Source organism: Podarcis erhardii (genome assembly GCF_964252035.2).
Source record: "Podarcis erhardii genome assembly, chromosome: 11".
Classification (NCBI taxonomy): domain Eukaryota; kingdom Metazoa; phylum Chordata; class Lepidosauria; order Squamata; family Lacertidae; genus Podarcis; species Podarcis erhardii.
Genome location: NC_138501.1, coordinates 11,570,493 through 11,584,002, shown reverse-complemented (window position 1 = coordinate 11,584,002; position 13,510 = coordinate 11,570,493).

Here is a 13,510-nt window from a genome sequence, read left to right as displayed (position 1 = left end):
TGTGTCGTCTGATATGTTCCCCACAACTTAACAAGAGCTTTTAAAAGGGGCACGGGTGGCACGTCCGCCAGCTTCTAACTACGGATACCAGCGGCCTTCAAGCAAACAAATTTGCCTTATTATTGCTCCCTAGCATCCCACTGCCAGAGGATTGCCTCCTTCCTTCCATTCACCAGTTTGCCTCCTCCAAGTGGAAGAAACCTGGGCAGTGCTGACTGTCACATCCATTGCCAGGTGTGTCCTGCTGGAAATAAAAAAGGGCTTTCCCCTTGGCCTGCCTTTATATCCACTCAGTTACCAAGTGCTTTTGTGACATCACAAGAAAGTCACAGCCAATGGCAATAGCTGGGGAGGATCATCTTCATCACTTTGAGCCTCACAATGGCAAGTGGACCTATCAGTGATTGTGTGCTTGTTTGTTCGGGCCACGGGTGGTGCTGTAGTCTAAACCACTGAGCCTCTTGGGCTTGCCAATCAGAAGGTCAGCAGCTTGAATCCCCGCAACAGGGTGAGCTCCAGTTGCTCTGTCCCAGCTTCTGCCAACCTAGCAGTTTGAAAGCACACCAGTGCAAGTAGATATATAGATACCACAGTGGCAGGAAGGTAAATGCCATTTCCGCGCCCTCTGGTTTCTGTCACAGTGTTCTGTTGTGCCAGGAGCGGTTAAGTCATGCTGGCCACATGACCCAGAAAGCTGTCTGCAGACAAACGCCGGCTCCCTCTGCCTGAAAAGTGAGATGAACACCACAACCCCATTGTTGCCGTTGACTGGACTTAACTCTCCAGGGGTCCTTTACCTTATTACAACCTTTAGAAGACATTGGAAGGCAGTTGTGCTTGGGGAATTTTTTTTTTAAAAAATGTTTAATGTTTTATTAAACATGAGTCTTTTAAAAGCGGCCCCATGGAACATGTGTACTCTGTATCCATGGGGCCTCTTTTAAAGGACTCATTCTGTATATGGGGGAGCAGAAAAATTGGGGATTTCCCCACAATTTTTCCTGCTTTCCCCTCCAAGCCTTTGCATCTCTAAGTGGGACAGGAAAATATTGCGGTGATCCAGACCCAGAGGAATAGAATCAAACTTCTTGATAAGTTCTAATTTGGTAGTTTCATCTTGGCGTCTCTTCTGAAGTTCCCTTCCCAGAGACTTTTCAGCATTCACTGCTGAATCGGAAAAGACAAACAGAAGCAGGGGAAGGGGAGGGGACGAGAAGATGAAGCTTCTTCTTTCACTTACGTTCTCCTGTGATGTAAAGAACCTTGCTTTTTTAGTAGCTCTGCATCAAGAAGGCGTTCGGCTGTCATAATCCTTGTGCCGCGTTCAGTGAGGAAAATGCAGGTTTATCATAACTGTTTATATAGCATGAGTGGTTGCTATGGTTTGTTTTACATCTCCGGAGGAAAAAGAACAATGGCCTGGCAGTTTAGTCATAGTTTGCCATTTGGGAAATTCAGAACGGTCTTAAAGCTCTCCCTTCTGCTGGATTATCCACAGGTTGGAAATAACTTTTGGTGAAGTTACAGCATTAATTCAGTCATCCTTCTCTCAGATGAAGACTGTGTGGCCTGACTTCCCAAAGATTCCTTGCAGTTCCTGGGGCTAACATTTCAAGAATTCATTCTCATGGAGGGACAATATGTACAACAATAAATCACATCCCACCAAATTCAGTTTTTTAAAAAATATATTTGTGCTTCAAATATGTCCTGAGCACTTGGGATTGTACTGATTCTCTGCCACACGGCTGCCGCTGTTTGCAGCTCAGCTCAAGCAAAGTTAGGCAGACCTCATCTGCTTTTGTCTGAGTCACTTCTGTGCATTCAGTTGAGCAACACAATGAAGTGCAGCAGCATGGAACCCGAGCAGTTCACATGTCGGCAGAGCCCATGGAATGACAGATCTATGATTCTTCTGTTGTCATGCTCTTTTCACCATCTATTTGGCTTGCAGTACATGTATCCTGTACAGCAACAGTGACCATGTGATCTGAGTGTGCATTCTTGTGTACATAAGGAAAGTATCATCAGGAAGTGGGCACAGCTGGCTGGCTGCCACCCTGAACGGGAGCAATCCACTGCAGCATGTTTGTTCAAGGACTCACTTGGAATCAGCCTACAACCCACTAGAGATGCATGAAGAATCAAGGTAGTATAACAACTATCGGCTATATAAAGTTCCATCCAGTACTATTGCAACATATACATAGGCTGTCCTTGGAACCGGCAAGCCACTCCAGTATCCCTGCCAAGAAAACTCCATGGACAAAGACAACAGGCATAAAATAATGGAAACAACAGTATATTTCACTCAATCTTGTAAATATCTTAGGTTTGCCGTGTCTTGGCTGGTCATATCAGACCTGCTTCTGCTTTCTCTGTTTCCTGATTATTTCTGGAGCCTTGTATGTATTTTTAGATGCTTCTCTGCTGCTTGAGCCATTTTCCTTATGCAAACAGAAGAAGCTGTATTGCAGCAGAATTCACGCTTTGATGAATTTTACTGCTTAACTGCAAAGCAAATCAAGGTTGCACCCATTATTCTACTTTACATCAATCAATATGCATTGACGTATAAGCATTTAGGTTCTAATCTTTCAGCAAAATGCATTAGATAGCATATGGTCTGTGCATGTATGGTCTTACTGGAATGCAATGAACCACTGGTTGTTACCTTCTGCAGATTTAATCCCCAGAGAGATCGAAAGCAGAAACAGTGTGTGATATCATTACTTTCCCTTGGATATTATTTCTGGCATATGCATCCAGAACTCCCAAAATTGTGGTTGATCTTCTTTTCCCATGATTGATCCACCAGCATTCTCTTTCCCATGGTCTTTTGGACCATCGTCTCTTCTGTTTCATGCATGTACCAGCTGATCATGACAACAGGAATACAACACACATGAAGAAAAGTGGTGAGATTATGATGTCACACTTTCTTCCTTTTTTATATATAATTTTTATTAAATTTTCTCTTTTACAATTTAGAATACTCATTTAAACATCCTTAAAATATCAGTGACTTCCCTTCTCTTTCCATGGTTCATTTTGCAAGTCACAAATCCCTTCATATTTTACACAAACTAAACCATTCAGTATTCCATTATTACATCCATCAGAACTTATTTACACTGTTGAATTTATCTCAGTGTTGCCAACATTTTCAGGTGTACACAATTCCTCCCCCCATATATTCAATAAACATTTCCCAATCTTCTCTAAATGTATGTTCTTCTTCTCTTATTCTATATGTGAAGTCCACAAGTCCGTCAGCTTAAGTTGCCATTCTTCTTTAGTTGGGAACCTCTCTTGTTTTCCATTTTGGGGCTAACAAAACATGGACCACAGTAGTGGCATACATAAATAACCTTTTTTGACACCTGGGAATTTCCGTCTGAATTATCCCCAACAAAAAGGAGAGCTTAAGTGGTGAGATTATGATGTCCCACTTTGAACATAGGAGAGGGAAGTCCGTCAGAAATGTTATGTTGAACCTGAGAATAAGAAGCGAGCATTCATCTGTCAGAGTCATGTGATCTATTGGCTGGTGATGTGGACACAGGAAACCCTCTGTTTGAGACGGCCATTACGGCACACGCTCATTAAGCTGCCTTGGGCAAGCGGCCATCTTTCAGTACAGTTCAGTTTCTTTAAGATGGAAATGGCGTGTTCCTCCTTGCTTTTGTCAGGATGAATGGGAACAGGATTCTTACAAACAAAAGAGCTCTTTCGGATCATGCCAAAATTGCATGGAGAATATTATCGTTGCTTCCAGCATTAGCAAACCAAAATCTGACAAGAAAGGCTGGAAGACCTTGTCAGTCTGGTCTGTTCTTTATCTCAAGTGTGTAGCAGAGAGCAATAGTGCCTCTGAAAATGGAATTTCCATTTAGCTGTCATAGATAATAGCTCTTGCTGCTGTGAGTGAGGTGGAGGGGAATAAAGAGGTTTGCTGGTCCCCACTAGTAGAAGCATGAGGGTTGGGGGAGGTGGGGTTTGTGAGGTGCAAAGGGAGAGGGGTGGTTTATTGGCAAGATTCAAAGGGAGGCAGAGAGCTTGGCTAGGTGCAAAAATTCATAGAATTGTAGAGTTGGAAGGGACCCCAAGGATCATCTAGTCCAACCCCCCTGCAATGCAGGAAGATGCAGCTGTCGCATACAGGGATCGAACCTGCAGCCTTGACATCATCAGCACCATACTCAAACCAGCTGAGCTATTGAGGGTATAGAAAGGAGTTTTAGGATGGGAAGGGGGATGTGGGAACTATGAAGGGCTGAGGAGCATAAGCTAGACAGGGTTGGTGACTGATGCAAGCAGGGACACAGCCCCTAGACGACAAATAATAACATTGTGTGCTTATTGGGTGGACCGAATGACAGACGTTGCCTGAGGCAGGAATCCCAATCCAAGGTCAGTTGAGAACTCATGACGCATCTGTCAGGAAAACACTTTCCTTTGGCCTTTGTCACCACTCCATCAAATGAAAATGATCACTAGTTCACAGGAGGTGAAGGTAAAGAGTCTGCAGCAATTCGTTCATGGAAAGTTCAGGATACAAAATTAAAAAAAAAAAAATACATGTTTATACCTAAAGCTCAGCAGAGGAGACTTCACCTCAGCTAACCTGTGCCCCTCCATATTTTGTTTAACTGTGACTCCCATCAGCCCCAACAACATGGCCAGTGGTCAGGAGAGATATGAGTAGCAATCAGAAAACATTTGGAGATCCATACACTTCCCATCACTTTTCCAGAGGAATGCTATAGTAAATAATACAGAAGCTACTTGTGGCAGAACCAGAACATATAAACACAGGATATGAATGAATTTCAAAGTCTGTTGCTCTTTGAAGAGGTCACAATGGAGCTTCCTTCTTCCAAGTGCAGTTTAAGAGGGCACATCAGGTTATGTTCAGCGTCACTGAAGTTAAACAATGTGTCCTGAATAACCCAACAAGGTAGAAACATAACATAAATGCCTGGTGAATGCAGCAGTACCACATAAACATAATCTTCCTCATTGCAGCAATTGATATTTATACAGTCTTAACCTTCCTTAACCTGTAATGAACCCTTGACTGCACATGAAGATAAGAAAGATTTTCTTCTGGGTGAAAAAGGGCATTCTCTGTTTAAATGCTGCACAGCCTACATGCTACAATCTCCTTTGTTTTCTTCCACAATCTTCCTTCATAATCCTCAAGAGGTCTGTAAGGAGAGACGGAAAACAGGGACAGGAGAGCTAATGGAAGTTTATCAAAGGAAGCAGGGGTTATGAGTATTACAATCTCATGCCTAAGCATATGTGCTTGCAACTTCTTTCCAAGCGAGTACAAGACTTTAGTCTTCGTAAATGACTCGAGTCTGGTAATAATAGCCAAATCACCACCAGGTGGTCAGAGCAACTGTGTAGAATGGTCCTAAGTGGCCAATGTTTTCCAGCCTAAGAGTCATCGAAGCATGTCATTGTGGGTGTTTTATATGGCTAGTTGTGAATTACCTGTAGTTGTAGCCCACTCTAAAATCACCGTGCCACAAAGTGGAGAATTTTATTATTATTATTAAAATAAAACAGGAGTGGAGAACCTCAGGCTGAGGAGTCAAATAAGGTCCTCTAAGCCTCTGTAGCGTAGCCTCTGTAGCCTCCTAGTGATTCTCCCTTGAGTATTCCTCTGCTCCTCCTCCTCTGCCAGATTGGAATGTGTCCTTGAAATGTAATAGTGCCTCTTTCTTGCCTCGGTGTGGACAGGTGTGTTTGACTTAATCTTCTTCTTTGGTGATCACTCATAGCCAAGTAAGATTGTCTTCTATGTACATGGTCTTAACAGTGAGTCCGTAAATGACTGTGGAGGCCAATTCTGAATCCACACGTCCTTCCACAGTGGGGACATAGGTTTCTGGGTGGGAGTTGATCATGGTGAGGGTTTGCCAAGCGTGCCTTCCTCTTGGCACGTTTCTCCCTTTTGTCCTGAGTTTGAGCATCTGCAAAGTCCATGACACCTTTGGTAAAGGCTGTTCTTAAATTGGAGCACTCGCAGGCCAGTTGTCAGTGTTTTTACTACATTTTTTAAGATTTGCCTTAGAGTCTTTAAACCTGTCTTGTTGACCACCAGCATTATGCTTTCCATTTTTAAGTTGGGAATAGAGTAGTTGCTTTGGAAGATGACAATCAGGCATCTGAACAACATGACCAGTCCAATTTAAAAATCCTACTTCACAAAGGAGTGGCATTAGTTCCTCCACCCACGGTTGTCTCTGTCCCCACCCACTGCTGCTGTGCGGACGCTGGAAGCTACCCCATGAGGGAATATGGTTCTCCAGCTGGAAAATGTCGCCTAAAGGCCAGAGTCCCAAGGTGGGATGAGGCCCTCACCTCAGGCAGCGGAAGTACCTCAGGTATTGGGGGCCGGGGGCCAGAGGTGGCAATTCCCATTTTGCCTCAGGTGGCGAAACAGAATGGGCCCCTCTACTAAGGCTAAAGAATAGGAAGAACTAGAGCTCATCGCTAGCCACTGATGTCAGAGACATGACTACTAAAAGGACGCTACACCCATTTTTAGTGAAGGCCTAAGGCAGCTATAGTTTCACCAAGCTCAATATTCCTACCATTCAGGTCCAGTGAGCTGCCCGAAGAATATCCATACATTTCTGAAGCTAAGACAACAGTGGTGGCTGGTGAAATGATAGTATGAAATGTAGTATGTGAAACTGTCACCAGTTACAGTATGACAATGAAAGTGGGGAGGGGAATTCCTGCCTCGCCTTTCACCCCTATGAGGTAGCAACAAAGCTGCTGCAGGTAGCACCATGCAAGTATGTCGTTGCTGAGAGGATAATGGCTGTGTGTGGGCACCTGGTGTGCTCAGGATCAACTATTCACTCAGCAAGGATATACAGTTGTACCTTGGGTCTCGAACGCCTTTTGACTCAAACATTTTGGCTCCCAAACGGTGCAAACCCAGAAGTAAGTGTTCCGGTTTGTGAACTTTTGGGGGGGAAGCTGAATGTCCGATGTGGCTTCCAACTGAGTGCAGCAAGCTCCTGCAGCCAATTGGAAGCCGTGCCTTGGTTTTCAAACATTTTCGGAAGTCAAACAGATTCCGTATGAGGACCAAGGTACTGCTGTACTTGCATAATACAAGATTCTGGCTGCAGCACCCCTGACCTCCTACTTTTTCAAAGTAAGGGTGGGGTTCTCTGTCACAATCCTGTGACCATCTACAGTTTTACCTGACTAGTGAGCCAGGACAGCTGAAAATAATGCCAAATCTAAAAAAAGAAGAAGCTTTGAGCCAAAATCTTCACTTCCGACATGGGCTGCCATACGTCCATACATTTCAGTGACTTCTGTCCAGACGCAGTTTGCGAGGACCGCATCCAGGCTATGTCTGGGAAATTTCAAATGTATGGCAGTCCTGTGAGTCTAAACAGCCTGGGGCACAAATATAAATGGCCCTCTAGTGGCTATGGTGGCTTATTTACGAGAAGTAATGTATTTCTTGGGCTCCATGATCACTGCAAATGGTGACAGCAGTCACGAAATTAAAAGACGCCTGCTTCTTGGGAGAAAAGTGATGACAAACCTAGACAGCATCTTAAAAAGCAGAGACATCACCTTGTTGACAAAGGTCTGTACAGTTAAAGCTATGGTTTTCCCAGTAGTGATGTATGAAAGTGAGAGCTGGGCCATAAAGAAGGCTGATCACCAAAGAATTGATGCTTTTGAATTCTGGTGCTGGAGGAGACTCTTGAGAGTCCCATGAACTGCAAGAAGACCAAACCTATCCATTCTGAAGGCAATCAGCTCTGAGTGCTCACTGGAAGGACAGATCCTGAAGCTGAGGCTCCAATACTTCCTCCTTACTTTGGCCACCTCATGAGAAGAGAAGACTTCCTGGAAAAGACCCTGATGCTGGGAAAGATTGAGGGCACAAGGAGAAGGGGACAACAGAGGACGAGATGGATGGACAGTGTTCTCGAAGCTACCAGCATGAGTTTGACCAAACTACGGGAGGCAGTGAAAGACAGGAGTGCCTGGTGTGCTCTAGTCCATGGGGTCACGAAGAGTCGGACATGACTGAACGACTAAACAACAACAACAAATGTATTTAGTGTTAACTCTGGAAGTGTACGCTCGATTCTGACCAAACTAAGCATCCTTATGTATGTTTTGCTGACAGCCTGGAGGCACCACCAAAAGCCAGAGCTTTAAATGTAGTTTCATTTCCTGCCCCTGCCCCTAAACTGCCTGCTATTTCCTCATTGTTTTAATTTCTCTGTATTTTATCAGTAAAATAGCTTTATTGGGTTAAGTAATCTAGACTGTGGTGATATTGCGAGCTCAGGTCTGCTCCTCCATGCACCTAAACACTCTACAACTGATATGTGAATAGGGAAAACTGGGGAGGAAAACCTCACGTCTCAGGAGACTGAGGGTCAGTGGCCCTTGAGAACACCCCCTCCTCAGCAATCCTTGCAACTCTCTCGCTTGGAGAAATAGTTATTCCTCGTGGAGACCAATGGAGGGGAAACTCTGAGGAATCATCTACAGCCCAGTGTAATGTGGGCGTTGGGAAGCCCCTCTTTGTGAGCAGATTCCACAACACTTCTCATAATAGCCATTTCTTATTTTAGTCTATTGTCACTCATGGCCTCTGAGCTAACAAGCTAATAAACAGGTGTTGTAAATTTCACTCCAAAAGAGAATGCTTGGAGTCTTTCATAGCTCTGCTATTACAAGAAAATAATTTCTCAGCTTTCTCCATATTGTTGCATCTGTCTCCTGAGTGGGAAGTTAATCCTATGGCATTATATTCCCCTCCTTTTGCAGTATAATTTAGCTTGTCTGAATATGCTTGAGGTTTAAATGTGGACAGCTCATTATATACATCACAGCAATAGTCCCTTTTTTACTGCCTGAAATAGTTTCATAACCTTACGCTGAAAAAGTCTCATTAGCACTCTGCTCCGGTTACTGACCACTGTTTTTACTGCAAGCTTACAGTATCTCAATCTTTAATGGAGAAAACAGTAGCCTTAAATCTGGTTTCATCTTTTTTTAACAGCAGACAAACTGAAATAACTTTTGGAAACTGACAGCCTTAAACCTTAAATGTGCACAGAATAATTGTCTGGTTACAGTATTATATATAAATCTTTTCTGCCTTTCACCTTCTTCTCCAAATCCCCAATCTGATATATACCTTTGTATTACAATAGTATACATCATTAAGGCATGTCTAGGCCACAAGTCTCATTTGCAACCCAATACATTCACCAATTCTCATTGCTTCAGCCATGTTTTTATGTGACCATCCATCTACAGGGAACTAGGCAGAGGGCCTTCTCGGTAGTGGCGCCTGCCCTGCGGAACACCCTCCCATCAGATGTCAAAGAGATAAACAACTACCTGACATTTAGAAGACATCTGAAGGCAACCCTGTTCTGGGAAGTTTTTAATGTGTGACATTTTAATGTATTCTTAATATTTGTTGGAAGCCGCCCATAGTGGCTGGGGAAGCCCAGCCAGATGGGCGGGGTACAATAATAAATTATTATCATTCCTCTTCTTCTTCTTCTTCTTCTTCTTCTTCTTCTTCTTCTTCTTCTTCTTCTTCTCCTCCCTGCTATCTTTTCTAATGTTCATTGGGGGCATTAAATGGCCCACATATATTTGGTTGTGTGAGTTGTCCCTTGAGGAGCACACAGTTTGCTTGTCTATCACAGCCTTCAAAGATGGATTTATTTCAATCTTCAAAGTAGTCCAGCATCCCATTCTTACAGTTGCCAAGGAGATGCCAGTGGGAAGCCTGCAAAGGACATCTATGGAATAGCATTTTCCTCACTTGGGATGCCCTACAGCTGATATCTAGGGGCATGCTGCCTCTAACATTGGAGAGTTTGTACTCTGGTAGGGGACATGGGTGGTGCTGTGGTCTAAACTGCTGAGCCTCTTGGGCTTGCCAACCCGAAGGTCGGCAGTTCGAATCCCCGCAACGGGGTGAGCTCCCCTTACTCTGTCCCAGCTCCTGCCAACCTAGCAGTTTGAAAGCACACCAGTGCAAGTAGATAAATAGGTACAGCTGCGGTGGGAAGGTAAATGGCGTTTCTGTGCGCTCTGGTTTCCGTCACAGTATTCCATTGTGCCAGAAGCAGTTTAATCATGCTGGCGACGAGACCTGGAAAGCTGTCTTGGACAAAGGCTAGCTATCTTGGCCTGAAAACAAGATGAGCGCCGCAACCCCATAATTGCCTTTGACTGGACTTAATCATCCTGGGATCCTTTACCTTACCTCTGGTAGGCACTGAGAGCCTCAATGAATATGTCTAAACTCATTTTAAATCCATTCAAGTTAGTTGCCATCACAACATCTTGTTGGAGCAAATTGCATAGTTTAAGGATGCACTTAGCAGACAAGGGGTGCATCCACACATTGATATTATTTCTTTACTTTTCCTGGTTTTAATGCTAGCACATCTGTCCTAGTTTCTGCTGTTCCTTTTACACTGCATTATCTTTTGCGTTACAGAGCTGTGACTTTTGGGTCGATATCATGCCATATGGCGTGAAACCACCTTCATACCAGTGGTTGTGGAGTGACACAACACCAGATACAGACCCTCTGCGAGTCCCTATTTTCCAGTCTCACATTTACAGAAATGGTCCCTGTTTTTTATTTGATCCCAGAATGTCCAGCTTTTCCTTAGGACATCCCTGTTTTCATTGGAGAAATGTTGGAGGATATGCGAATGTGCTTGGACATGGACCACCCTCCACCTTTGTTCAGTCCATGTGTGATGGCCTGGGATTCAGACTCAGAGGCTGAACCTGAGGAATCCCAGCCTGCACAGGATTCTCCGCCTCCAGAACCAGCTGAGCCAGGGCTGGGGCCTGAGCCTGAAGGGTCCTCACCTGTGCTGGATCCTCAGGTGCAGGCACCAGCTGAGTTTGCTCTGGCCCCTGAGGTGATGGAGGACCCATTGCCTGCAGGTGATCCACTCTCAGCCCCGTCAGGGGAAGGTGAGGTTGCCTCTGGGTTCGGTAACCCTCCAGCCTCTCCTGAGCTGCAGAAGCTCAGGGCAGAGAGGTGGAGGGAACTAAGTTCCTGCAGGAGGAGTGCTCGCCTCCAGGCCAGAAGAGGCGAGTCACCTGTGGACCGGAGCCGTCCTATGCCTCGGGGCAGATAAAAGCCAGCCAGACCCAGTCCCAGGTTGCGGGAGCAATGTTGTTGCTAGCCTGTTCCTGCCTGCACCCTGTCCTGCTCTCCTGCCAGAGTTCCTGACCCCACCTGACTCCCTGCCTTGGACCCTGCTACAGCTTTGACGGACAGCCTATATACCGACTGCACCATCGACCTCAGACTGGATTCGGACCTCACCTCTCAGTTAGCCCCCAGGACCAGCACAACATGGTATTTCTGCCCACCAACAATGTACACAGAACTCTTCTACACTGAAGTAGAGAAGCAAGTCTAATCTATGGATAAAACAAAGGACAGACATTCCACAGAGTCTCTCTGTTTTATACAGCAGTAGGAGATGACCCAGCCTTCTCCCTCAGGAAATGCGATAATAACAGGAGGGGCTTAAGACCTGTAGAGCCTTGAACACAGATGAAAAAGCTTATATTATGGTGGGGAGGCAGACTTTATGTTAAAGCTGAATGATGTAAAATGCATGACGATTATATTTGTGAATACATTGGCATGGAAATTTATACTTATAAATAGGTTGATACTGGCAAAGAAAGAGGGTGGTGTGACTTTATGGATTTGGTAGATTATGGCCCCATCTGCACTATAAAGCAGTATTATACCACTTTGAACAGTTTTTGTTTTTCCTCAAAGAACCCTGGGAACTGTAGCTTGTAAGGGTGCTGAGACTTTTTAAGACTTGCACACCCTCCAACATTTCTCCAGTGAAAATGGGGGCATCCTATTCTGTTGTTGTTGTTGTTGTTGTTGTTGTTGTTGTTGTTGTTGTTGTTGTTTTATATCCCGCCATTCTGATTAGGTTGCCTCAGCCATTCTGGGCAGCTTCCAACATGCATAAAAACATAATGAAACATTGAAAAACTTCTCTATACAGGGCTGCCTTCAGATATCTTCTAAAGGCCATGTAGTTACTTATTTCCTTCACAGAACTACCATTTCCAGAGTTCCATGGGGAAAAGGATTGATTTGTAAACCACTCTGGGAACTGAAGCTTTGGGAGAACAGTAACATCTTTCTGCACCCTTTACAAACCAGTTTCCAGGATTCCTTGTTTGAAGCCATGACTGTTTGAAGTGATATAACACTACTTTAAACATACAGTGCAGATGGGACCTAAGTGTACGATTCCCTCGGCTCTGTCACGATTTCAAGCTGTTGTCGATGTGGCAATATCATGATGTATTGCTCAACACCTAAAATAAATACTACCTGTTTCCTGTCCAGACTCAAATGTTGGAAGCAAGCCCAACCAAGTCACAAATTGGCACTTGATCTTTGGGAATTATTAATGTAGACAAGAGAAAGGTTTGGCTTCCAGAATCGTTTGCTCAGCACCACAAGCATCTCAGCCAATACATTAGACATCATGTAATCTGGCTCTGACATTACAATGCTGTAGATATATGGTAGATAGCTTTCTGGTGCCTCAGCTAAGCAACCTGGCGCCATTCTTCACAGTATTTGTTTATTTTTAATACCAAAGTGCTGAGAAATAGCAAGATTCAGCCTGTTGCAAAACAGGTACATGTTCCTTTCTCTTTCTTCAGGGTTTGATTCCCAACACCAGTGTAATTATCCAGAGAACTATGCCAAAAATATTCCATAATTCTGTGATTGGTTGGCCAGACACCGAGACTCATAAGCACCGGATTCTCCTTATATGAACACATACTCTTGCACAGGATTCTGAAATGAATGCTTTCTGAACTGAAGCTGTATCTTTAAACATAGCCAAACTTTCTTTGCAAGTTGTTAGAATTCCACGGACGCCTTTAGCTACTGAAGGCCCAGGTATGCTGGAAAAGGGCAAAATATACATTTCACATGGACATCCTTCCTAGTCCTGGTGCTCTATCATCTCTGTGTTGTGTTGCCATTTTTAGACATGGAGTGACTCCCAGAAGCATGTCTGGTGCTTGAACATAAATGCTGTGTATCACCAGACAGCTTGTCTCATGGAACTGCAGTTCAGGAGGTGGCTTGTCGTTCAGTGTTATCACATGTGTGGTTCATTTACATGTGGGTTGGCCCTATATGGACATATATCTATGCATGTTAGCTTAACCTAAGGTCTTTTTGTGTACACACGACTATTTCAAATTTAATCTATAAGCTGTTATTGTATATTGTTTTAAATGTCCATTTCACTCTTGTGATAGCAGTCTCAATCGTACTTCTTGAAGTGGTCTTTGACCGTAATAATAAATTATTACTATTACATATAAATACAGTAAAGCTGTTTAATTAGAAGGAGGGTTATTTGGTTATAAAAATTTCAAAAACCTTTCAGTAAAC